This window comes from Rhipicephalus microplus, chromosome 1 (genome assembly GCF_043290135.1).
Source record: "Rhipicephalus microplus isolate Deutch F79 chromosome 1, USDA_Rmic, whole genome shotgun sequence".
In the NCBI taxonomy this organism is placed as follows: Eukaryota; Metazoa; Arthropoda; class Arachnida; order Ixodida; family Ixodidae; genus Rhipicephalus; species Rhipicephalus microplus.
In genome coordinates this window covers 297,918,599-297,943,598 of record NC_134700.1, presented here as the reverse complement: position 1 = coordinate 297,943,598, position 25,000 = coordinate 297,918,599, and the positions used below count along the sequence as shown (strand labels likewise).

The 25,000-nt window shown below is 47.1% G+C and overlaps 1 protein-coding gene across 3 annotated transcripts in view; it reads left to right on the top strand.

Annotated features, from left to right (window-relative positions):
- LOC119159453 (uncharacterized) overlaps nt 1-25,000 on the top strand; it is a 398,949-nt gene that overhangs the window by 113,769 nt on the left and 260,180 nt on the right. Inside the window, exon 2 of one of the 3 annotated variants that reach the window (XM_075865374.1) lies at nt 17,874-17,933. The exons of the other annotated variants lie outside the window; for them this stretch is intronic. The gene's annotated coding sequence lies outside the window, so the exon portion shown is untranslated. The remainder of the gene's footprint in view (nt 1-17,873; nt 17,934-25,000) is intronic. 3 annotated transcript variants of the gene reach the window in all.

The window sequence follows — 25,000 nt, the reverse complement described above, 5'->3', positions numbered from 1 at the left end:
TATCCAGCACTGAAGTGATGCCATCCAAACATTGAGCCTCCCTGTCGTGACAGTTGCCACATTTGCGGCGCGGAGCATACGATCGACGAAGTGACTTGCGACGTGCTGACGAGGTTACGTCACGAAAAGTTGCGCGTTCACATACTACCGCCTGGCGGTGCTGCTCATACCACGTCATGACGTTAGGGTACAGTAGAAACCGAAACTTGCTTTAAGCGTGCTGTAAATATTTTTCCATGGCGCACTCACGCTTACCGGTACGTTTTCTATGCTCTCGGGTGGGTGGCCTATCATTTGACAAAAAAAAAAATCACAGCATTTCCATGGGTTCACCGATAACATCACGATTCAAAGGTTAGCAAAAAAGACAGATAGTGTTATTACGCTCATAAAGCGGGTGGCTAATCGAAAGGCAGGATTATCAGAGGACAACTTGACCAGGCTTATACATGCTTTTCTGCTGTGTCATTTTGTATATGTGATGGCAATGCATGTTTGGTTGGGATTGCGAAGGAACAAGTTTAACGCAATGATAAGGAGAGCAGTAAAGAATGCCCTTGGGCTCCCCAACTGCACCCCCACCGATCATCTCCTGCAGTTGGCAATTCATGATACATTGGAAGAAATCGCGGAAGCGCTAGAAAGAACACAGGTAATTAAGCTGTCTGGCTCAAAAGCGGGGTGGATGATTCTCGTGGATATGGGTATTCCACCAGCTCAGATTCAGGCTCTGTACCAAGGGTTGACGAGGGATCAGAAGGAGTACGTCATTGTCTCGCCTGCCCCGCGGAACATGCATCCCCACGAAATGTAGAAAGGAGGAGAGCGCATACTCGGGCCATTCTCCGCCAAGTTGCGCATCTCGACGGGGGTGCCTGTTTCGTGGACGTGGCGCAATATAATGACTAGAGGGACCGATTCGCGGTAGTGGCAATAAACCACAAAGGGGTTACAGTTAATGCGGCGTCGGAATGCGCCAAAACTGCCAATGCAGCTGAGCAGGTTGCCATTGCCTTGGCTCTTTTAGATTAGCGTCATGAACATATATTTAGCGATCCTAGAGCTGCCATTTGTGCCTTCAGTGTTGGAGGTGTGTGAAAAGCGGCCAAAAACATATTCGGTGAGAAGTCCCTTACAACCCATTTTCTTACACGGTTCCCGGCTCATATAGAAATCATGGACGGAAGGATTATCAATCTCGATGAGTTGGCCCATTCCAGTGCGCGAGGGTTAGCTGTCTGCGGCCATGGAGGACTTTTGGGTTGAACTGGAGATTTCGTAAACAGGGATATATCCGCCAACTACATAAAATGAAATTGCCCAACGTTTCGCTTTGGATAGGAGAACGTTTCCACCTACACATAGGAGGGTAAATAGAGCGCAGGCACTTACATTGCGATTACTTCAAACAGAAATGTACCCTAATCCTGTCGTTCTCCACAAGCTTTACCCGTGAGGTTTATTTAACCAACTTGTGTACGAAATCTGGTGGTTTAGCCTCTTTACATGCTCTGGGAGTGCCCTTCGGTACGCGGCACCGATACAGCATCGTCCAGAAAGTGGGACTCCGCTCTCCGCAGTCCGGACATAGCATCGCAACTTTGGGCTCTCCAGAGGGCCCACGATGCGGTGCTAGGTCTCGGCCTTACTGTGCCATCGTGGAAACGGCCAGCCCTGTGCTAGGGCGCATGCCTTCGTATTTTCACAATAAGGTTTTCCCAAACCAAACCAAACCAATTTCCACGGGGTGGATGATGATGAGTGGGTGAATGTCCGGAGGGAATCATCGGTATACCGTGAATCTTCCGTGTAAATCGCCCTGTCGATCATCATTCAAAGACGTGAGAAACGCTGTGTGTGTATGTCGTGCCGTTTGGGCCTCCGGCGTCGCGCAGCTTGATAGCGTGCTTCTGCCTCGCCGGCTCGCACATCGGGATTCTGTCTGCGAGTGCGCGCTGCCGCCGCCTTGCGCGCTCCCCGCTCTACAGCCTTGTTCATCCGGTGACTTCGAGCACGCGTCAACAGCAAACGTCTTTCATTGCAGCGCTGCCCCTAGCGTATGTCGCCGCACTCAGTCGAACGATTGCCTCCCATCAATGACACGTGCCATATGTGACGTCATTCTCATTATAACATCTCGCATCTTTCATCAACAACTACACGTACAGCTATCTAGTTTTTCAAAAATCTCGCATCTTTTCATCTATTAAAAGCACCGCCATCTAGTAACCGCTGCAAGAACTAAACTAGAGGTGGCCATCTACTGCTACAACTACATACATCAGAAGATGTACAGACCCTCGCCTTAAGGAGCTTCGCCCCTTAAAAAAAAAAAAAAACAATAAGTGAGCAATACGTGTCAGTGCCTCTGTAACACAACTGCGTGTCGTTCAGGAAACTGTAAAGGTGGCGACAAAGTCAGTCAAGACAGTGCGGAAACTGAGGGCTCACGTGGCTAGGCCTCTTTAAAACGCCCTAAAGTTGACTGCTGTTAATACTTTTTAATGATTGATTTATGCACGGCCGCGAGCAACTTTACCACGTATAGTGCGATCAATGCAAAAAGGAGAAAAAAGGCATTATTTTAAAATCAGAACATTATATATGGCAAATGAAATGTTTATGAAGTTTGTCTCTCATTGTGGGGACATTTACGCAGAAAAAGTGTTTCGAAGGGAACGCTTTAGAAACAACACCAATCCTATAATTTATTGCGGTTATTTGTTTTAAATAGTGTATATGGTAGCTTGCGGGAAGCCTCTTTGGCGTAAGGGTGAGAAGGTTGCTGGCTAACTTTTCTCAGCGAGCAGTGGCAATAGCCACTCATATGCCCACCGGTTTTTGACTGCAACGCGTCTTCATTCAAGCTTTGGGTTTCATCAAGCTCAAACTCCACCGGTCCCATTCGGCGAAAGCCGCTCATCGCGCTTAGCATTTCACATCGCCTGAGCGTTTCAAGATCTTTCTAGGGAATACGTGGGTGGCCGTAAACTGAGCCTCATTTTTTATAAAAGGACTACCCCATCTTTCTCAAAAAGACAGGGCTCGCGTGTGGTTTGATGGAATTCACCGAGCGATCTCTAGCAATGCCTCAAGCCTTATATACCGCGATGCCATTAAACACGCTACAATGTCGCTTATCTCTTTCTCGGTAGCTTCCGTGCGTGAACCACAGTTGCTTCGATGCTGCTCCCCTAGAAATCCGTTTAATCGTCGTAAAGACGAATGCCTGAAATTGACAGGCCGGTCGCGGGAAGCGTGGGACGTAGCAAGTGAACAAGCGCGCTTTCAGAGATCCCGAAGATGCTTAAAGGAAGCAGGCTGGCAGCGATATGCAATTCAGCAATTCAGGATTTTTTGTGTGAATGAAATGCATCAATTTCACCTCCCCCCATCTCTATTTGGCATTTTACAGCGTGGCTTGCCCATACGAACTGGAAAGAAAGGACATGCATGGCGATGAAGGAATGACTACATTGTGTCTGGATTTTGACGCTAAGCTTATAATAAAGATCGATAACCTTATCTAATATAACTAGTATATGTAGAGTTGTAGTCGCTTACGTTAAGCTATACTCACTAGTTTGGGGTCAGCAACTTCCGTATAGTATACTACATAACGACTCGCGAAAATTTGAAAAATTGTTTCAGGTAATGTCATTTATGGAAAGGGCATTGTCAATATCGCATGTGATTGGGTCGCCACATTCGAAGAGGGTACATTGTACGTGCCTGCAGCTGAAGGTGAATGTGAGCGTATGAAGCATATGATATAAACGCAACGATACGTCGCACACACAGTCGTGACACAGAAACAGCTTGCATGAAGTCATATATTAAACGAATGGCGTGGAATATGTCGAGGGCGTAGGACGCTATTCTCGCGGAAAATAAAGCGATCGTAATTTTCATGTTTGGCATATACCTTCGATACAGATCGAGCGGATGGACGCTGTGTGATTTTTCGGTGTCGATGTGAGCTTGGTCGACCGTGGAGTTGTGCGCGGCGGGTCAATTCGAAAGTGAATGCACACAGCTGGGCTGCGCCTGCGCATACACTCTCTCGCAACTTAGCCATAAATGAGATGCGGTAAGCGCGCTGCCTAGGAGCGTTTGGAGCACATAAGCAGCATTGCTGCGGGAGCGCGAACTTTCGGCACCCGAAGCAAGCGTTAATTCCCGCGACTGGCCTCGCGTTCTCGGAAAGAAAGAGTGCTCACAGCGCACGCTCTCGGACATTTTAGCGAGGAAAGGAACAGGCGTCAGCGCCATAGTCGTTGCATTACAAGATTTGCAGATGAGCTCGTGCCTAGCTGGGTGGCCCGCACATTTCACGCGCGCCGGCAGCTTCGTACCTTCAAAAGAAGCACCGCCCGCGTTGTGTGGCGCATAGCTGACCTGAATGCACGCGCGAACCCAGCGTTATTCGAGCAGCGCGTTGCTGCCACCGAGCGCCGCCGCGATTCACCCACGCTCGGTGGCGGAGAATCCAGCTAATTTCGACGCTGCCGCACGTTTAATTAACGGTGCGAACAGCGGCTTTGCGGACAGCAAGCGGCATGCCTGTAGACCTCGATGCGCCGCCTCTTGAACACAGTGTGCCCGAACGCGCAGCAGCTGCAGCGCGAAGTTCAGCGTTTTCTATTCTTTTTTATCTCGGATCCTCGCATGTAATGTACACGTGAACGAGAGTAACGCGAGCGGCGTCAGCGCGGCCGCTTTGGATGGAGCACGTAACAATGATTGTGTCGTTTAGAATAAAAACCGTGCCGCTCATGCTCGACAGTAGTTAATTAATTGCGATGATCTGTCTTTACATCCATGGATGAAAAAAAAATACTGGGGCAAACAGTGCCTTGATACATGTCGGAGGTGAGCGAAAATTTATCACGCAATTGCCACTTGTACATGTGTTGCCCGAGTTTAGTGAGCTCAAAAAGCGTTGTTTGTATGTTTTTCTGGGAGTGTATGCAATTGTGCAGATTAAATCAATAAACGTATGCATTTATAGTGGGCATTGAACTATTACCGCTAGCATTACTGATGGGATGTGCGTTCTTTTCTGGCGCTTGAGCTGTCGATCGAATGAACCACATAGACCGATTTGTGAATAGCGTTCAGCGGTGAAAAGTATACGAGAACTTACATCATTTTGTGCCTGTAGACTTTCATAGGCAGCGCGGAGGTCGCGTAAATATCATGCGTGTGAGCCTCATTTGACAAGCCAGAACCGAGACGTCAGTAATGACGTACAGCGTAAAATAATGGACGACCTGAGCGAATTTTCGCCCGACAATGTCAGGAAAAGGGTATATGAGCCCTGGCTTTTATAATAGTTTTGTTCTCGTTAAGTGTTCAGAGTTTTATACGGAGGGCTTGAAAAACCGCCGTCATTTGAAAGCGCTCGATATTCCACTCGAAAAGCATTGTCTGGTGATGTGTGTATGTCAGTTCACCATGTGCATTCATTCATTCATAGATTCATTCACATTTCATGTCGTCTTGACAGCAACTAACTACCCGGTAATTGGGGAGTGTAATTTGCTTAAAGTTTTGAAAAGAGCATTGATCTCCGTGTTTGGCATTCAGAGCAACGTATCAACAGCGTCTTCAGTGATCAACAATAAAAAAGGGGAATGGTGTCATACGTAATGTGTGTGTGCGTTTATTTTTACCTAATACTGATACGCCTGTATGCAGATATGCTGAAATTTCTGACATGGCGCTGATTAGCCGCAGGACAAGTGTTTAACGACGTCTTATCTTCCGTCCGCGTCCTGCAATCTCTGCATGAAGCCCTTGGGCGTCGCCTGCCGTTGGCTTGCGTGTTGTAAACAAGTGCGCCACATTCGTCAATATTTCGCAAGCCTGGCGTCATGTGCTGCAGCTTGCAGAAGTGTGCGTGATGCAGTAACGTTACGAAGACGTGGTGAGTTATATACGTTGCTGCTATACTCTAACAAAGCAAGGAAAAAAAAAAGGAAAGCTTGTAAGTTGCAAAGTCTCAGGCTGCGCGTCTACGAAGCCGGACAAATGTTAATTCTTACCACGAGCTCGCAGCGTTCAACCAGTCACCAATTAAAGAGAAGCAAAAGCGCAAGAAACTCGGGCCACTTTATATGTGTGCGGAGGGAGTATAGTGAGACGTTCTCCCAATCCGACATAGGCGCTTGCGAACTGCTTTTAGCGGATCACATCTATTTCATCCGAGGCTTTTCCCGAAAAAATCTCTCGCTCGCCTTCCCCGTCACTTCCACGCCCCCATCTTCTCTCCGGAAGTGCGTATTCTCTGGCCGAGACGACTTCGATTTATAAAGATTTTTTTTTTTGCAAAACGCGTCCTCCCACTCGGCAAAAAGGGGGAAAAAGGGGGGGGGGCGTGGGGTATGGCATCTTGCTTTATTTAGCCGACTGTTTGCTTCGAACATCTTTCAGTTTGCCCTCGTTACCCCTCCCTGCCTTTCCTGATCGCTCTACGGGAGCTTGACGTCTCGCTTTCTGTGTCACTATTGCTTTGAGTGCACTTCGTCCTTTGTTCCCCGCCGTGTCGGCACTGTGTGCGTCTGGTGCGCTCATTTTCGCGGAGCTATGAAATTCAGGAACACCACTTCCTTTTTTTCTCCCAGGAACGAGACACTCGACCGTCTAAGAACGGGGCTCAGCTCTTTCTTTTTTCCCCGCCATCTTTCGGTTCATTCACACATTATAGTTTTTCGTAACACACGGCCTAACTTGCTCTTTCCAATGCCTCCCTTTGTTTCTTTTGTTATGCTTGATTGGAATATTTATATGTATGAGCCCTATTCGGATATTGTATGTGCAATGTCTTCTTCCCGATGTGCGGTGAAGACCACGTGGTCTTCCGAACTTTTGTCCTTTGCTGGATTGTTTTTGTGACGTGTTATCATCTAAAAGCTTCAGTAACTTCGTCCTGTTTTTTGAATGACACTTCCCGAATTGCGGAAGAAAACGGTGCTTGTGGAATCGTGATCGGGACACCCGGCAAGAACCAAAAGAACGAACAAACAAGAGTTGGGTGCGCTGAGGGGCGCTAAGAGAAATGGAATGGAGATAGGGGAGGTGCACGAGTAAAAAGACAGGAAAGAAGGCCAAAAAAAAAGAACGTGTTCAAGGAAAAAAAAAACGCTTAAAAAAACAAATCAAGAGAAAATGAACCGCCACAAAATACAGTTCGTAACATAGCTCAAAAGGCGTAGCCGAGAGCTAACGAAACTCGAGAGCTAAACCTGCGTTCGCCAGTGTAGTGCGCGAGCCGCAGATTGAAAGAGAAGGAGAGGACGGCTGCAAAAAGGGGGAAGGTAGTGGCGCGCGCGACGCACTCTGGCGCCGAATGGCTCGGAAAGTTGGAGGGGTATTGGGGAGCATTTGTAACTGTCCGGACTCCTCTGTAGTTATGCCTTGCGCCGCCTGGCGAGCGCGCTATCCCGAAAGCCGTGCGGGGTTTGCAAAGACTCCGGGGCGCCTTTCGTGCAGGCCGTGTGGCCGCTCGTTTCAGTGTACGACTCCGTCTGCCTCTCGCACATCTCCGGTCTGTTGAAGAGAATCGCCCCTTTTCCTCTCGTTCTTTGGCCTGGTGTTTTGTTTTTCACCCAATTCTTCCTCCCCGCCGCTGTGCGCCACACTTTTCTAACGTCCGTTATGTTCTTCAGCTGTTCGAGGAAGAGCAACACAAGCTGTGAGAACAACCAAGCAACGAGACATACGACGGCGTTTCTCGACTGCGTGTGGCCCCAGACAGCAGGCGAAGAACGTTTCTTGGGAACTTCGCTGGCAGGCTTTTCTTTATTTTCTTATTTTTCAATCCCACTGTGCGCGTGTACTCCCTTACGTAGTTCGTTCATTTAATTAAACCCTACAATGCTTTGTTGGAGCACCCGTAGCAGCTGTGCAAGATTCGTTATTATTCAGTGCGGCTGACTTTCTGTCCGTTCACTTAGATGAACCTCTTATTGCCGCAATTCCGTACGCGTTTCCTGCCACTCCATGTTGCAGTTCTGTAATCCAACGATCCTGTCAGGATATTACTGCGTCTAGTGGCAACGGGAATTCGTGTGCCAAGCCCAGCTGTCTGCGATATATTGGCTGTTCGGGCATCTACAGCGTCGGATTCGGCTGCTGCAAAAGCTTAGAGGCGCTTAGCATCGCTTCGGTGGTTAAAGAGCCGTTCACAGTCAAGGCCAGCGCTGCTCTAAATCAATGTCTATAATATGCAGTGCTGCAGAATAGCCCGGTATACGATGCGCGCAGTCTAAAATGAGCGCTATATTAGACGTCAAAATGTGTTCGTAAAATTTGTATATAGGGCTCTGTTTGACGAAGTTTGTTTCGATGTACAGACAAAGGCGCCGTTGCTGTGTACAAGTTTACTGCACCCTGCGGCACTATGGGAGCATAAAGACTGACCGTGCATTGAATACCCTCCTGCACCTCTCACTTTTCCCACCTCGTTAAGGCAACGGCTAGCAGCGACATTTTTATAAATAATATACTCATACGCCTTTCACAATATAATTAGTAAGAAATTTCGTTCGAGCTAAACTAACCATACAGGTGCACATGAACTTTTTCATCACGAAAGTACCTATGGTTTGTCGACATATATACCGCTGTATAGACATGTCGTTTGACATCCCCCGTGGTACTTGCTTGTATTCATAAATCCGACTAATCTAATTTGATATCCAGATTTTTTATTATACTATGTAAATTCCATGTTTCGCACTACAGTTATTTGAATCACAGCGTGCGTGTTCCACGTGGCGTGCTTAGTATACGTGTAGCATTTTACAAAACCGCTGCGTCGTTCCAAAGCAGTAGGGCTACTGCCAAAAGCGCTTTCTGCAGGTGCAGCTACCCCTCCATTTGCCCACCCACTTTCATGAGGGCATACCAGCCAAGTCTCCTGGATTGGCTGGGAGATTATTTGGACCACTTCTTCCGTGTGTACAGTTGTCATGAAAATCTCCTGAAAATCGAAATTTTTTTGCATGATCTGGCCGCATTGACGAAAAAGCAGCTCAATTCGCTCTAAGACTTTTGCGAACCTATCCTGTTTTATTATAGATGAATTTAAGAGGCGTTCATCTAAACATAAAGTAGAATCTTAGTGATGCGAAACCGCGGCAGATACGAATTCGTGAAATTCCCCAGCCAAGTTTCACTATGTTAATTGGGCGTAAATTCGTATGTTCAAAACACATTTCCTGATCGTGGTGGGTGATGCGAACCTTTGTACGGAAACCGTTGAACGAAGGTTGAGAGCAGTGTACTCGAAGCTTTCAAAGTGCGACTGGCGCATGCACCGACTTCTACAGCGCGTGTGATTGTAGTTGCCACAACCGCTCTGCACGAAACCGGGGTAGTTCTTGACGCGATAATGTATGGCAATGTCGTAACTGACAGAACCCCGAAAGTCTGCGCTCAACCAGTCAAAACAACGTTGCTTTCCGCAAACTCTGTGGACAAAACCATGGCAGATGCGATCGTAGATAGCATAAAACGACTTGTTTTGAATGCAAGTTCGCAGCCATGCGTACGGGGATGGAAAAAAAACTGGCAGCATATCCACGGAGTGAATGATTGAGAGTGGGGCGAAGCTATCGTCCGTCCATTCGTTCTTGCTTCCGTCCGTCCATGCGTCCGTCTGTGTGACCGTCCATGCGTCCATCGACCGTCCGTGCGTGCGTCTGTTCGTGCGTCCGTCCCTGCGTTCGTTCATGCAGCCGCCCCTGCGTCTGTTCATGCGTCCATTCATGCATCTGTCTGTGTGTCCGTTCGTCCATCTATTCAACTCTCGAAGTACCACCATCTCGCATCTTTTCATCATATATTCCCCATATAGACGCACCGCCGTCCAGCGGACATTCCAAGGACTAAACGAGAAATGGCACATGCAGACTTTCTTACGGCTTGGGCTTCGGGTCTACATCCCACCTTGAACCACCTTGGGTTCATGGTATATACTAGTTCACTGTATTCATGCCTATGCGGCCCAACGCTCGCTAAACCTTTCTAAAACTAAGGAGGTTACACCCAGCGAGTATAACGTTGCAACCATTTCTTCTCAGATAGTGCTCAATGTAGATGCCAATAGCTGCTAATGGGGATCGCAGCGTGCCGGTTAACTAAAAACTGAATGCTCCTGTCTCTCATTCCCCCTTAGCAGCCATTCGCATGTACATTGAGCACTATTTTTTATTGTTCAACAACGCACAGAAGAAATCTCCCACCGGCACCATCTCGGAGGTCAAAATGGTATACTTGTTACGCACTACAATGGCTACGAGGGACGAACGGGTGCCGCTATAAGGAGCTTCGCCCCTAAAAAGGAACTACCGTTGCCGCAACTGCCGTGCACAAAAATGCTGTCGTGGCGACGCGATAGCGATGTACAAGCTCCGAGGGCACGTGGCGAACTCAGCGGTAGATTAAAGGCAGTAAAGACGTAAAAACAAAAGTCAGACGCGTTTTCGCGTTCCTGCCAAAGAATCTAGTAGTGAGCAAAGCTGTGACACGCGCTTGAGCGGCAGCCAGCTGCGCCGTGCGGTCCGTTCACGTGTGTCCCAGGAAGACATACGCGAGTTGTTCTCACGGAAATGATGCTTTGAGACTCTCTCTCACCTTAGCGGGAAACCCTACCCTCGCGTGTTCGGCCACTCCAAGCCACTTAATAACCGCAACGCCGATGTTGGCGCTTGCGATTGAGGACCCCCCCCCCCCCCCCCTGTTTTTCGCGATGTTTTTTAGTTTGTTCTTTTTTTGTACCGGAAAGGGATAGGGGCAAATAATTGCGTCTATCCCAGTGGTCCCAGTGTTCTGCCCCCGACGCACCTATATGGTTTTGTTGTAAAGTCGAGTCAGCGGAGCGTGCCGGGTTCGTCATTGCTTTGCAGTCTATTTAAAGCGAGTTTAGGAAATACGCCCTCGTGAAAAACATCAACGCGAAGCAATATCCTGCACTGGCATGAGACGCTACATCTATGCGTAGTGGTGAGTGGACGACGCTTCGTTTAAACTTTGAAATACGACTTGTAAAGCTCCAACGTCGCAGCAAATCAGGAGATCTAGTTGCCGAAACACAAATACACTACTTCAGCCTTTTTCAGCGCACCCCACTACCCTCGCAGCGCGAAAAACGTAACTAAAACTGTAAAAAAAAAAGACCGTAGGCAGTTAGTTAACCCTATCCAATCCGAAGCCTGTATGACAACTCGCTGGCCACATAGACACCTGAAAAGCACGCCGACTCGTTGCAGGCCATTTCCGTCCAGCTCTAATCTTCACTTTAGCTTACACACAACACATAACACCGATGCGGAGTGGCACCCGGGATACCTTCGTCAGGCTGTGATAAGCTCTCGGGTCATTCGAGCATGCTTCGTGCAGTCTCTCGTACACTGGTGCCTTTTCTTGCTTTCTTGTGTTTGCGATTTCTTCTGTGAGCTGGAAGGAATAGTTAAGGCGCATCGACGCCGTCGTGTAGTGAAACCGGGCTATTGCCCAAATCCGCTTTCCTAACGTCTAGGGATGGGGGGGAGGACCTTTCTTTGTAAACAAGTTAAGGGACAACGCCTGCAGTGTGGTGCACTCGTGCAAGGCCTAGGCGGATTAGAAAAGTGGATTACTCGTGTTGGGTTGTTATAAATATGTGAGGATGACACAGCACCAGAGGTTGGAGAGGTGAAACGTGTTTCTAGGGGATATCGCAAAGAGAACGCCATACCTTTATGTTTACGCCCAGAGAATGCGAAATATTCAGAGCTAAGCGCAAAAGTGTTTTTTTTTTAATAACTGTTCTTTGCGACAGTTCTACCAGAGCAGCGTTGTCCAGATGCTTCGATAGCACAAGCTCATAGCAATGTAATACGGCACGCGGCTGTGAATGAAGTATAGAAAAGCGGAGGGGAAATCACTCTTTTTCTCCTTCAAGTTCACCAAGTGATAGATTAATGCCATTGTTGGCAAAATGTAGGGGTAGACTTCGTTCGCCAGCAGTGAAAGAGCAAAATAAACGACAATGGACAACTTGTTGCTGGTATGTGCGAACTACCTTGCTCTCGTCCCAGGTCCACCTCGCCTGCCGTGCTGGCTCCAGAAATTTCAGAACCTGACGCTAGCTGCGCCTTTGAGGCCTAAACAGTGCGGCCACGTCAATGACTGTTTGTAGGCGCTGAATTATTTTCTGCCAACGTATAGGCAGGAAGAACGCTGAACAACTATTCTTCAGAAGGTCGAGTGGGGCCCCCTGAAAGCATTGGGGGCCAGGCTGCAACCTCATTAGCCCTTACATCAAGCCTGCGCAGTTCGCTCTCCTACACTGAAGCGTGGGAACTTCTTTTGAAGCATGCGTCGTATTATCAAGAAAGAGTGCCTCTGCTAGGGGTTAATAATTGGCGTACAGTTTCCACCGATTGCCCACTGTATGAGTAGGTAATAAAAAACAAGGTTGAAAACGAGTTTTTTCTGTATAAATATTCACTACCTTGGTCTTAAGCGGATGGTAGATAAATTAAATTGCATTGAACTGCTGAAGGCAGTGAGAAAATATAATAAGAAAGAGTAAGTATTTGTCCTGCGGGCCCAAAACTCGTTTATGTAGGCATACAGGAACCGCTGAGCGAAGACAGCGCCCTCGAGGGATCCTTGGTACAACAAAATCCAGGCTCCGATGAACCCCGGCAGTGAAAACAAGCGCGCCGCCGCCGGCCGGTTTCATCCCCGTCGCGGATTCCAGCGATGTGCGGCGGAGGCCATAGTTCGCGGACCCCGCCGTCGACCGCGATGCACGGTTCGTTGATGCCGGCGGGGAAGGGGGAACGCGCTGGCCGGGATGTGGCGGCGAGCTCGTGGCAACAGTGGCTTGCCCAGAGGGCTTGTTTTGACTACTGCTGCCAGGAGCCCTTTCCTGTTCGCGTTGGCGTGCCAGACGACACAACAGTGCATGGCGCGCTTGCCGTCGGCTGCCCTTCCCATGCTTTCTGCCGTCGAGTTTTACAACTATCGCTGACTGCGTTTGGTGTCAGGCAAGCAAGCGTTGACGGATTGAAAAGCTTTTTACCGTTGTACGAATCTATGCAACTTCATCCCGGAAGCCGTTGACACGTTACAGTATCCACAATGTTGTGCCTGTTTATTGTAATAGTTAGCTATCTTTATAAATATTACGGCGAATCTCTTGTGAAACGGCTGAAACGATTGACACAGAGGTTCAAGTTGATGTGGGATCCGCATAATCAGAATAAAGATCACTTGTAGCTAGTGCTGGCACTAAAGGTCAGTTTAATTTGGTGATTAGTTGATTAGGTAAGCCAGAAATATCTTCAGGTATTGAATGATTGATTGATTGATTGACTGTAGAAAGACACAAGGTCTGCAGCCTGTCGATAACCAAAGTCGGCAAGCTGCTTCAATTCATCAAGATTTGTTCAGACGCTTGCACTGGGTCGTGTCATTTTCCTCAGATCATGCATACGGATTACGGACGGTATATAATGCAGTTATGACTTTCGGTCATTGTTTATTCTTGTCATACGCATTCTCAAGTTTCACATCTCTTTATTGTATGCACGGGGCTCTTCTAAAAACACTGACGGAGTGCGAAAAAAAAAAAGATTGCTGCATGTCCACGAAGTTATCGATAATGAGTGGGCGAAGCAGTGGGATTGTTCGGTGGTACCGTAAGTAACCCGTGACATTAACCGCTTACGGATGTGAAAGAGTGCCAAGCCGTGCATAGTTATAAACAATGTTTATTGGTCATAACTGGTATGTTGTAGTGAGTTGTAAATTTCGTTTTGCCTCATTATTAACTGCTTTGTGGTATCGCGTCAATCTTGAAGTTGGCAAAGACGAGGTCTGGAAACGTTGCTCTAACGGTTTAGTTGTTTCCAGTCACGCGAATTGCATCGTAGAGCGTATCGAGACGTCGTCTACAGCACAAGTCAGTGGTTGTCTGTGATCGTCACCATGATAATCTTCATTGTCGTGAGCATCATCTTCATCGCCATGACGTATAGTGGGTACCTTGCATTTGCTGTGCCGTGATGGCAGAAACTTAGCTTTGCTTTGCTATCTTAGATACTTGGCAGAAGGGAACGCGTGGCCTAGAGCGCGCTTGTTCATCATCGTCATCGTCAGCGGTGGCTACGACACACACCAACGCAGGACACTTCGCTCCGGAAAGTAAAGCAAGAAATAGAACCGCCAATTGAACTATACCACCATGAGGAGGGAACTCGTTGTGTGAATATCACCGAAACTGTCAATGCATCTCGGAAGGAAAACCTGCGCAGGTTTCGCCTCGTGGTCTTTACTTGCAGTTAACTCCGGTTAGCAACGGTACTTCCACTCATTTAGACATACATAGACCAATTTAGCTGGAAGACAGAAATGTTTCGTGAACGTTCTTGCCATCGGGGCCCTCCAAAACGTTTGACGCTGGCTTAACGTGTTACTCGTGTCGGGTTTCGAAGCTCGTTCTCACTTCCTGCTTAAGCTAGAAACGACAAAGCAAGAAACCTGCTCGCAACTGCACTGCACGGATGTGTGTAAACGCCATAGGTGCTTGCACGCCGTCGTACACAAACCATTTGAGCTCGTCCGGAGCAGCTACATAGCGTCCGCAGTCGTTCTTGCGACACGCCTGGCTTTTTTTTTTTATTTACATGCAAGTGATCTTTCTCATTCGCGGGTTCGCCATTAACTTCCTGCCGCAGTGTATAACGACAATTACGTCATTGCCGTCACTGCACGCTGTAAAACATTTTAAGGGAAGTACTTACGATTTGGCCAGCTGAGCGTGACACAAATTTATTCTAGGTTGAAACAACGCAGAAAAGCTGTAGAGTTCGCGAATATTTTGAACGTTATGCAACACGCTAATTCGATACGTCCCATTGAGATTTAAGGAGTGGGTGAGTGAGGGGGAAAGAGAATCTCTTCAGCATACTTCAATGTGTGCGGAATGTGCTTCTATGCAAGCCTCGTGACTATATCTTTAGAGAATGCCCTAAATGTCGAACTTAATTTAGACCTGACCGCCACGGAGGTCTATTGGCTAAGACACTCGGCTGCTGACCCGCAGGTCGCGCGATGGAATCTCAGCCGCGGCGGCTGCATTTTCTATGGAAGACAAAATGCTTGACGCCTATGTGCCTAGATTTAGATGCACGTTAAAGAACCCCATGTGGTCTAAATTTCCTGAGCCCTACACTACGGCGTCTCTCATAATTATATGGTGGTTTTGGGACGTTAAACCTCAAAAACTATTATTATTACTAATTTTGTTAATAATAACAGTCACCCTTGATCGCGATCGTGTCTAATCCGGCTCGAATTTCTTGATTGTGATGGGCTCCTTTACGCATGCTGCAGACAGGAGCCTATCATCGTCGAGCAATATGATCAGTGTTAGGCTTAATAGGGATCGGCAGTGCACCGTGTGACGCCAGTATTGGACAGGCATCTTTACGCTGTTGCTACGGGACGATTCTTGAAGGCGATTGTGAGGGTGTCCTTGTAACGCAACCGCGTGTCTCTGCAGCATATACCTCGTCGCCATAACAAAGAAAGAAATAAAGGAGAAAAGAAATAAACAGTTTTCTAAGATAAAGCAGATAAGAAAGAAAGATACGAAGAAAGATACGAAGATAAGAAGAAAGACGCCATGTCTTTTCCCGACTGACCGGTCATTGTCCTCACTCGTCTCCGATGGCTGACGCCGAAGTTTCGCTTCTCGGAGCATGTGCACCTGCCTTCACTATTGCTCAACAAGTGGCAGGCTCCGAATGTTATGCAACTGGCGATAATAAATGTCGCGACGTTTTGATAGGTAAAGGAACGAGCAGATGGGCGATGATTCTCGAAAGCTGATCGAGGTGGTATCAGTGCCGCAGCTACAGCCACGGAAGAACAGCTGTCGACGCTCCTAGTCGTGCAAAGCCCGCTGCCGCAGTCGTGTTTTACGCTCGCGGACTGCTGCTCGAGCAGCCGGCGCCGGACCAGGCGTAAAATCCCGCACGGCAGATGGCACGTGTTAGCGGAGCTCTAGCAATGCCGATCGCCTTCCAAACGTTCAGTCGAGCAGAGCGACGCGTTTTGGAAGCATGCATTGCGTGTGAAGTACGGGATAAAAAAAAAAGTATGCACGAACTGCGGGTGTATCTGGCGTGGGGGTCCGCGTGCCTTCAATTTGAGTGTGACCCGTTTATTACCGCTCGTGTGCGTTCCAACGACCATTGCTAGTGGTTGACTGCGCCATTAAGAGGCAAGTGTGTGACGGTGAGGCGAAACATTTATACTGAGACTTCGTAAGCGAGTCAAACAGAGCTGGTTGGGGTGTAGTGAGAAATTAGGGTGTTTCTTTTTTGTTGTTCTTGCGTGATGATGCCACATGAAATCGAAACTTGATCAAATGGCAAACGTGCGTTCTTAAATTGGTGCTCATTATCGGGAAACGAGCGGAACGTCATAGTACATCATCATTTATGTTTTATGACCAAACAGCTGCCGCACATTTAAGGAGAGAGATTAAAGAGAAAGCGAATGAGCAGGCATGCGAAATGAAGTAATGCACGGTTTGAAAGATAATGTAAATTGAACTAACTACTCTAAGTCGTTGTAAGGGATGTAACCAGCAAGACGTGATGCTGGTTTCCTTTGCAGTTTCCTCGACTTTCTTTTTTCACGGCATACTTCATGACGGACACTTAGCTTTATTTCAGCATTGAAGCGGATAGCTTCGAAACGCATGCTTGTGTCGTCGTTCTGGAGTCTCTCTTTTGTTACCAAAATTATTGTTACAAAGCACCTTTACCCTTTCAGTTTTTTTCCCTGACCGATAAGCTTCGATTATACGGGCGCCTGCAGTACAACCGAGTTAATATGTCAGGTACGAAAATTTTCGTGCTTGTGCTTGTGGAGTAGTTAGCGTGAAGCTCTTTCGTATTACGACATCCAGACATATATAAGGGAGAAAGCGGTATGAAAACTCGGCAGCACTCAGGACAGTTCGTTGCATAAACGACGACATAGCGATGCAGCATCCCGTTTTTTTTTTTTTTTTGCAGCGCTAAGGCAGCAGTGAAAATGTTACGCAAGGTGGAGGAGAGCACGAAGTGACTAGCTTCGCGAAACATGCGTATACATTCCGGGGAACTGTATTATATCATGGCAGTTTTTCTCGACGCATGTACTTTGTGATAGCCAGCGGGGCGCGACCTGATGTACCTGCTTTTCCTTGCACTATACTGCAGAGGACGCTGTTAGGATAACGCTTCTTCGCCTTGGCTCACCAATTATATAGCACTTGAAAGTTGAGCGGATTCCACTGCGTGAACAGTTGCCAGGTGCACCATGGGAACGCATCGGGGTACTGCCAGCGCCATTCTGCAAGAAAGTGACGACGGCCGTTGCGTGCACGAGCGCGCCCCGTTTCCGCGTAGCGGAAGCGCCGTGCGCTCTTTCTCCATAATTAATCGACTGAAAGCGAGGCCCTGTGCGGATGACTCCCCGCAGAGCTCACTCGGAAGCTCGTTTAGCGTGTTCTGGCGCGGTGCCTTGGAAGGGCGCGAATGCGCTGGTCGCAGGTGTGTATAGAGCACAGGGGAGAGTTACGGTGCAGGCAGTAACACGTGCTCTATCAATAGCTCGTATACAGAGGCATGTTGGAAAAACTGGTTCAACTGTCGGCTTGAAAGGATGTTTTAGTTATCGCTAATAAAGCTGTGGTCCATACATTGTCGTTAGCAAATGACTTTCATTAAAAAAGGACTCGCCACAAGGCTGTATCTTGTATGCCATATACGCGATGGCGTGTACGCATGCTACAACAGTGTTTGTTCTGTGCTTTAAAGGGCTCATCACCACCCCGCGCTCAAAGAAGAGGAAGTGGCTCCTTCCTCGCCTTCGCACAGGTGATGTATCCTTCTCGCCACTTATTTCTTGAAAGCGCTGAACGCTCGAGCCTATCAGGATTTCGCGATTGTCGGCTACACGTTGTTATCGCCGCTTGCGCAGTTGTAAACAAACAAAATGAAGTGAAATCAGTTGATCGCGCACGACAGTCATGCGAAACTAGGATGGACGGCTGCGTGCCAAAGCATTGCAGGCGGAAAATCGCACCTTTGGCGTATGTCGACGAATCAAGAGCACTTCATACGTCACGACAACCACTGTCTGCATCACAGAAGTGTGGAAGAAAGACAAGAAAAGGGAGAAGGGAATATTGCGCGCGTTTTTTTTTAGTTTATTTTGACAGCCTGGTGAGGAACTCCTGAATCGAAACGCTTGCCCTACTGTGTGAGTTTCCTAAGAGGTTGGTTCAAGTTTTTGGGTTTTAGCACCCCGACCCGATGCAAGCTGTGACCACCTGTGGTTCTTTAACGAGCTTTGAAATCGTAGTCGACAAGAACCTCTGGTGTTTCGCCTCCATCGAAAGGTGGCCTCCTTGGTCGATACCGAAGTCGCGTCTTTCGAGTAAACAGTCGAGTACCGTTTGTAAGTGTGGACCTGTGCTGTGAAAGTTAGCCGTGCCTGGTTGACGCATTGTTTTCTTGTCCCAAATGATCGAGGTGAAGCGCAGGTCGGAAGGATGTGTCCCTAATTTCGAAGGCTAAAACTGTCTTGTCTACTTCATGGGGAAGGCGAGGCAGAATGAAGCACATGCTCTGAAAGAGAAAACGTTTCAATTTATCGCATTATCTATAAATAGGTGAAGGTTAGCTCCTCGTCTCTAAACGCTGCTTTGCGTCAACAGATTGTATTACGAAGGTGTAAAGGGTTAAAACCCTAACGGTCATGCGCCTTCTTCGTACAGCCGTCAGCAAGTGACCTGGACTGATCTGACCAATGCCAGCCGCGAAGCGTTTATTGCTGTTGCAGAGATAATACGTCGGTATGCTATAAAGTGTGTCGGCATGCATGGCTAACAACACTTCGGCAGCAGAACCCAAAGCTAAGCGGCACTAGCGTCAATGAAACCGTTTTAAGACACGCCGCGGAGCGTACTGCTTTAGCTTGCTGACGCGTCTTCATATACAAGAAATGTATGCCAATTACCGGCATTCAAGATAGACTACTGAGAGGCATTTCACGGGTAGCGGCATTGTCTCAGTTGAGAATTCATGGTCACTTGTGAACAAGCGCGTTCCCCCTTCGGTTCCCCCTTCGTTCGAGGACATTTAACTTCAACGCAGCTGCTGTCACTTTGAAGTTTGATTCGGCGTGCATCGTGTGAAATTTAACGCCGCCGAGATGGTTTCTATAAAGATTACAATTTAAAAAGAAGTGCCGGCGTTTGCTCCGAGAGGCGCCGCAATTCCTTAAATCTCTCTCCAGACGACAGAGTTTTAAAGCAGTTTCGTATTCTCTTTCTACTCGGCAAGCGTCACTCAGAAAGAATCTCGTGGTCGCTTCGCTTTATTAAGCTGTTGAGGTATGCCGCATTACCTACAGCCGAATGCATACGCAAAAGATAATGTAATGGTATAAAGGAAAAAAAGTAAATAAGAAAACTAACCCGTAATGTCCTTCGTGTTGATTGTAAACGGAGCAGCTAAATATAGAAACTGTGTATGTACGCGCTGACTTTCCTCACAATTGGCGTCTCCCAGTGCACCCCCGCTCTCCTTTATTCATTATTATCTCGCTGTGGATTCGAATAAGTGCTTTCTCTCCAGAACACGACCTGCCACTCCGCATCAGGAAGAGGCCCTGTTCGTGTTGTGCATTCCGCCACGCCAACTCCTCGGGCCATTCCATCTCGTTTTCTTTCGTAGGCGTGGTTTTTTCTTGAGTTGTGTGTTCCTCTATTTTTGAATAGTTGTGCAGATCTGCGTAGATTCTTTGTTATCGCCACATGGAGATCATCTCGTTCCACTTTTCTTTTAATATTATTCGGCGCCACTATAACTGGAAGCTTCTTGTGGCACATAGTTGCGGTGCAATAAACGAGTAGAAAGTGACATCGTTGAATGGTTGGGAGGGTTAAGAAAAAAAGACCGTATATCGACGCTTCCGCTTTTTGAGAGAGCGTGTGCCATATAAAAAACAACTAAATATTGAAATGCACGGGCGATTTAAGCAAACACGTGTGTATTCATCATGAAGTTAAAGCTGCGATTTACATCTTAAATAAATAAATAAGTAAATAATAAGGTGCCTAGGGAAAAAGAACATGAGAAACAGTGCGGAGTCAGTTCACTCAATTGCTTTGAGTGCTCGCGCGGCGACCAAAGCTTGGATTTTGAGACCACCGGAAACACGCTGAAGTCTGGTGGTTGAAGAAAGCGTCATCTTGGTTTGTCGAGTGCTTTATCCACCATTTCTTTTTATTTTGATTGAATTCTCGAACTAGTGTGAAGCGACGTTTTGGAAGTCTCGTAGTTGAACATAGAATTCTTTTCGATAGGACTTTGTTACTTCGGCTTGGAACTCATAGCATTTTGGTATCATAAGAGGGTATGTTGGGAGAGACTGTGAATGGTTCGTTCTTCAGAGTGATGCTGGTGTCTGTATGCCACCTTATCAGAGCGCCTGAGAAACGGAGTGTAAACACAGTTGGATGTCTGAATTGTATCACCAATCGCACGCGCATGCTTACCTCGTTCAACTGTACGTACGGCAGTATAGGTGAAAAGTCATGTGTGTCTCAGATTTGTAGCTGGACAGCATGTATGTCTTTGTTAGCGTGAAAAACTTAGTAACAAACATTTTTGTGGGTGTTTGTGTTATACAGTCGAACATGCCGTTTGTGGACTTCCATCCGACTTTATTGTGACCGCCCTCTGTGTTTATCACGTACTTCAAGAATATTCTGCGTTTCCTCATTGGAATGCGCGTTGTTTTTGTTAACCATTAAAGATGTAATGCATATACTTAAAGTCATTCTAGTTCTAGCTTTAGCTTGCCTATAAGCGATTGTTTTCATGTCAACATCAGTGTTGGAATATCAAAGCCTAGCGAAACGTGTTTTTGTAATATATATGTTGGTAAAGTCTTGCAACCTTGTAGTGTTACAACTCGCTGAGGTGGCTTGCTAAAACTCCTGTTAACTGTCACAAGCAGTATGTTATTAACACAGTTATGAACACGTTGTACAGCTCCACGCGATAATACATTTTGAAGGTGACCTAAATTACCTTTACGCTCTGCGGCGTCATCACAAAACTTCATTTTGATTATTCGAGCGTGACATTGACCCGTAAATTTGAGTAATGTCGAGAAAACTCCACCAAAGACCTTTCGCCTGTGATTCTAAGGGACAATTATAGGCTGGTTTATGAGCTTCGGCTTTTTTGCTGGGACGGCTTTCTGCTCTCCCATAGCAGAATACCATGCACTCTCAATTGTTAAACGCTTTTTTTAACACAGTGCAGTTGTTGCTTATACAGCTAGCTCGTAACATCATTGTGCCTGAGAAACAAAAAAAGACATGATTTTCATAGAGTTGCTACATAGGCTGACCGACGAGCGTCGGGCAATTTCGTAGAAATCGGATTATCAATGATTGTGACATTTATGTGCAACGCTAAGTTCGGTGGATCCGAGCTCCCCCTTTTATGCACGCAAAATAACACATTGTTAAAAAAGACGCAACATAAGAGCATGGAAAACTTTAGACCGTACTTCTTTCATGCTTGCAAAGCTATTCTTGCTTCGGCAAATATAACAACTTCAGGCAAGTTGATCATAATATTTTATGTGAAGGATCACGGTGGAATATTCTGTTCGTTTATTAATGTAAAGAGATCGTTTCGCTGAAATTCCAGCATCGGTGTCGTTCGTTGTGAGCGAAAAATCGTCTTGTTTGTGTCGAAAAACTCTAGAAAGGTGGAAATAAAATAAATAATAAAAACTTCCAGGTCCGAGTGTGAATCTGACTTGAGCGAGCTCGCGGCGCGAAGTGCTGCGTGTTCTGCTGCCGTCGAAGTTGATAGGTGAGCCGTCCTGAACTTGATAGTTATGGCAATCTTCGAAATCACCACAGTAGCTGTCATCAACCTGACCGTCCCAGGCGCCAAGAAAAAATAAAGAAGGTCTGTCAGCACCTGCTTTTAAGCAACTAGCGTTACCTCTGTTGTACGAGAAGTATCAACTGTATGGGTTCGAGCTTGTTGGTAAGCCTTCATCGATGTGAAGCCTTAGTCTGTGCTACCCTTCTGTGGATGTTGAAGGTTTAATGTAGATTTCTTAGCAACGGGGCTGCGATGATGACTCAGTTTCTTGGTGAGTGATCCTGGGCCCGAACCCTGATCTTAAATCACAATCTGGTGAGCATGCCAAGATACCTCTGCTAAAAGCACTGAAGGAAAACATCGTACCTCGAGTGCACTCTCACAGCAGGCGGTCCGATTATGGATAACGATAAAATAGCCGCTGTTAGCGTACCGCTGGATCTATCAGGCGCGGAGCTATGGTGGCTAGAAGGAGAGGTGTCAGCATCGGCGGGCCGGAGAGCTAGCGAAAATTCATCCGGATGCAGCTGCGCTGCGGTCGCTTTCGAGATGTCCCTCCTCGTGCCCGTGCGTGCGTATCAGTTGTTTTTCGTTGCAAATATTTCGCGCTACTCTGCGGATTATAACAAAGTCTACCTGTCACAATTCTGGCGGCGCACTGAAAACTATTGGTACTGAAAACTATTGTTTTCAATTCACTTCGTAGTATATCAGCTATGAAGCTTAGAAGATAGAAAATCAAGTGACTTGCCGTGAGCTTGACACCAAAACAAAGTCCGTGCAGTTTTGAAATTTGATGCCGCAGTGTTCTCCGTGAAGTCTCAATGCACGTAAAAGTATTGGCAACCTCCCTGCCGTTCTTTTCCCTCTATTTTCCTTCCTCCTTCCTCCGTTGTTGTTAGGATTTGCGCAATCAAGGTTTAATTTTACGAGCAAGACATTTATTTTCACGAAATTGAAGCACAAAATGAAAAATAAACACAACATATGCATTAAGGTGAAGAGAACTGCGAGTTAAACGAAAGTAAGCTAAAGAAAGTGAATAAGGCAACTAAAACGAACAGTAAATACACGATGATATCGGCATAAATACACGCATGAAATTGAGATTTAATTAGCAAACATATATACATTCACAAATCAGTTCACGAAAAAATTGATTTCTGCATATGTGAAACACAGCCAGACAGTGACATCACAGTTGTTAATAAGAGATTTGTAACAATGTGAACAAGACAATAGTAAAACCACAAGAAACAGCACAGTGTGAGTAATGCACAATACTATAAAATGAAACCTTATTCGCTGAGGTAACGCTATGACAGGTAAGTCATATGTCTCAACTTCGAAAACTTCATTTATCTCTCTCTCTCTTTTTTGATTGGACGTATTTTCTCCAGCAGTCAGAAGATGCATTCTGGTCAGTGTAATGAATCCAATTATCTGATTTGTCGCTTCCAGTTTGTGGTGTTCACAGCCGACCATATTTAACCTCTTCACAGATAGGCAAGAGATAAGGTCCATTATGCTGTCACTTTTCAACATGTCGAAGCTGAACCAGTAGGTGAATGCATCTTCCATGAAGGCATAATTCTGCCGGAAGCAAGCTGGAATTCTCAGAGTGTAGCAACAAACTGCTATATTCATTGCACTTCGTCTTTTTCACAATCTTCCGGGCCACATAGCCGCTGACGTAATAATTAAGTGATCCGGAAATCACTTTTGCGTCCAATGAGGTCACTGGTCAGGGAGGGCTTCACAAGCAACAATCATTTTATGAACCTCATTGAGGCGCCCCACATCTAGCAGCTCATCAAGCCTATTCTGCAATTTTATTTAATTATTGTGGGTGCTTGGACATGGAAGCCTACTGAGAACTCCAGAAGGTATGTTTCCACTTGGGGGCGAGAGTGCTAATTTGTAAAAACTCAGGCAATTCACAGAGAGCAAAAGTTGTGTCGGCGAAGGGTGATCATCCGAGCCAGACTTTTGCTTCAGAATTCCGAAAAGATTTTAAGCGCGTCTTGGCAGAGGCGAGCCGTCATCAAGTATTTATAGCTCAACGTTTTTGTGACATAGTGGCTGGTGGAAAGGGTGCTGATTAGAGTGACGCGGAGTCATTCAGCAGTTGATTCACTCAGGAACCCGGCCTCCTTGGCACAGCTTTTCTCCAGTTGCTAATAATCCGTTGATAACATGCTTGTAGCTACGGGCGATGAATCTTTCGTCGAAATGAGCTTCGCACACAACGCAGTTTTTTTGTTTCAGTGGTATGTTAGCGCAAGGAATCGCACGCTCCCAGGTCTTGCGCCGTTCATCGGCGAGAGCAGAGAAGAGATACGCTTTCTTCCCTTGTTTGCGGGCCGAATCATGTCCCGCATTGCATCTAGGCGCAATGCAGTTTGTTTGCTGTTTAGCCATCACTGTGGCATGGTCATATTCGCACTTATTGATCCCGAAGAAGTCCAGATAGGCAAAGCACAGACGTTGGCACTAGCGAGCACACGAGCAAGCGACTAAAAGTACCACGCTAGCGCCTGGCGAGCGCTCTCGACCGATCACGGTGGCGACTTGCGTGCCGCTCCGCGGCGAAATGAACTACCAGCACGCCTCCTTTCAAGGTGCGGCCGGGACGATGCTGACACCTCTCCTTCTAGCCACCATAGCAGAGCTGAAAAAATGGTTTGAGAGCGAGCAGGGAAGACTGATGGCGTATTCGGTTGGCCGCTCTGGTCCTCTGGCTCAGAGTCTCCAGATGTAGAGGCAGCTCGTAGTCGGAGTGCGAGAGGCAGCGTACCAACCGAATACACCGGCGATCTCACAGCACGCAGAGCAGCCAAAGCGGCTTTAATAGCAGAGCGCCTGTAGCGCCGCCGTGCAGCCAGAGCGGGAAGCTGCCGGGTAAACATGCCGGGTCAACATTGTCAACAAACGGTGCCAATCACTTCAGTAGACTTCTGTGACATGTCGAACCTTTGTTATATTTTCTATTTCTCTCTCTGACCTGTATTGTTGTAGTGAAAGCC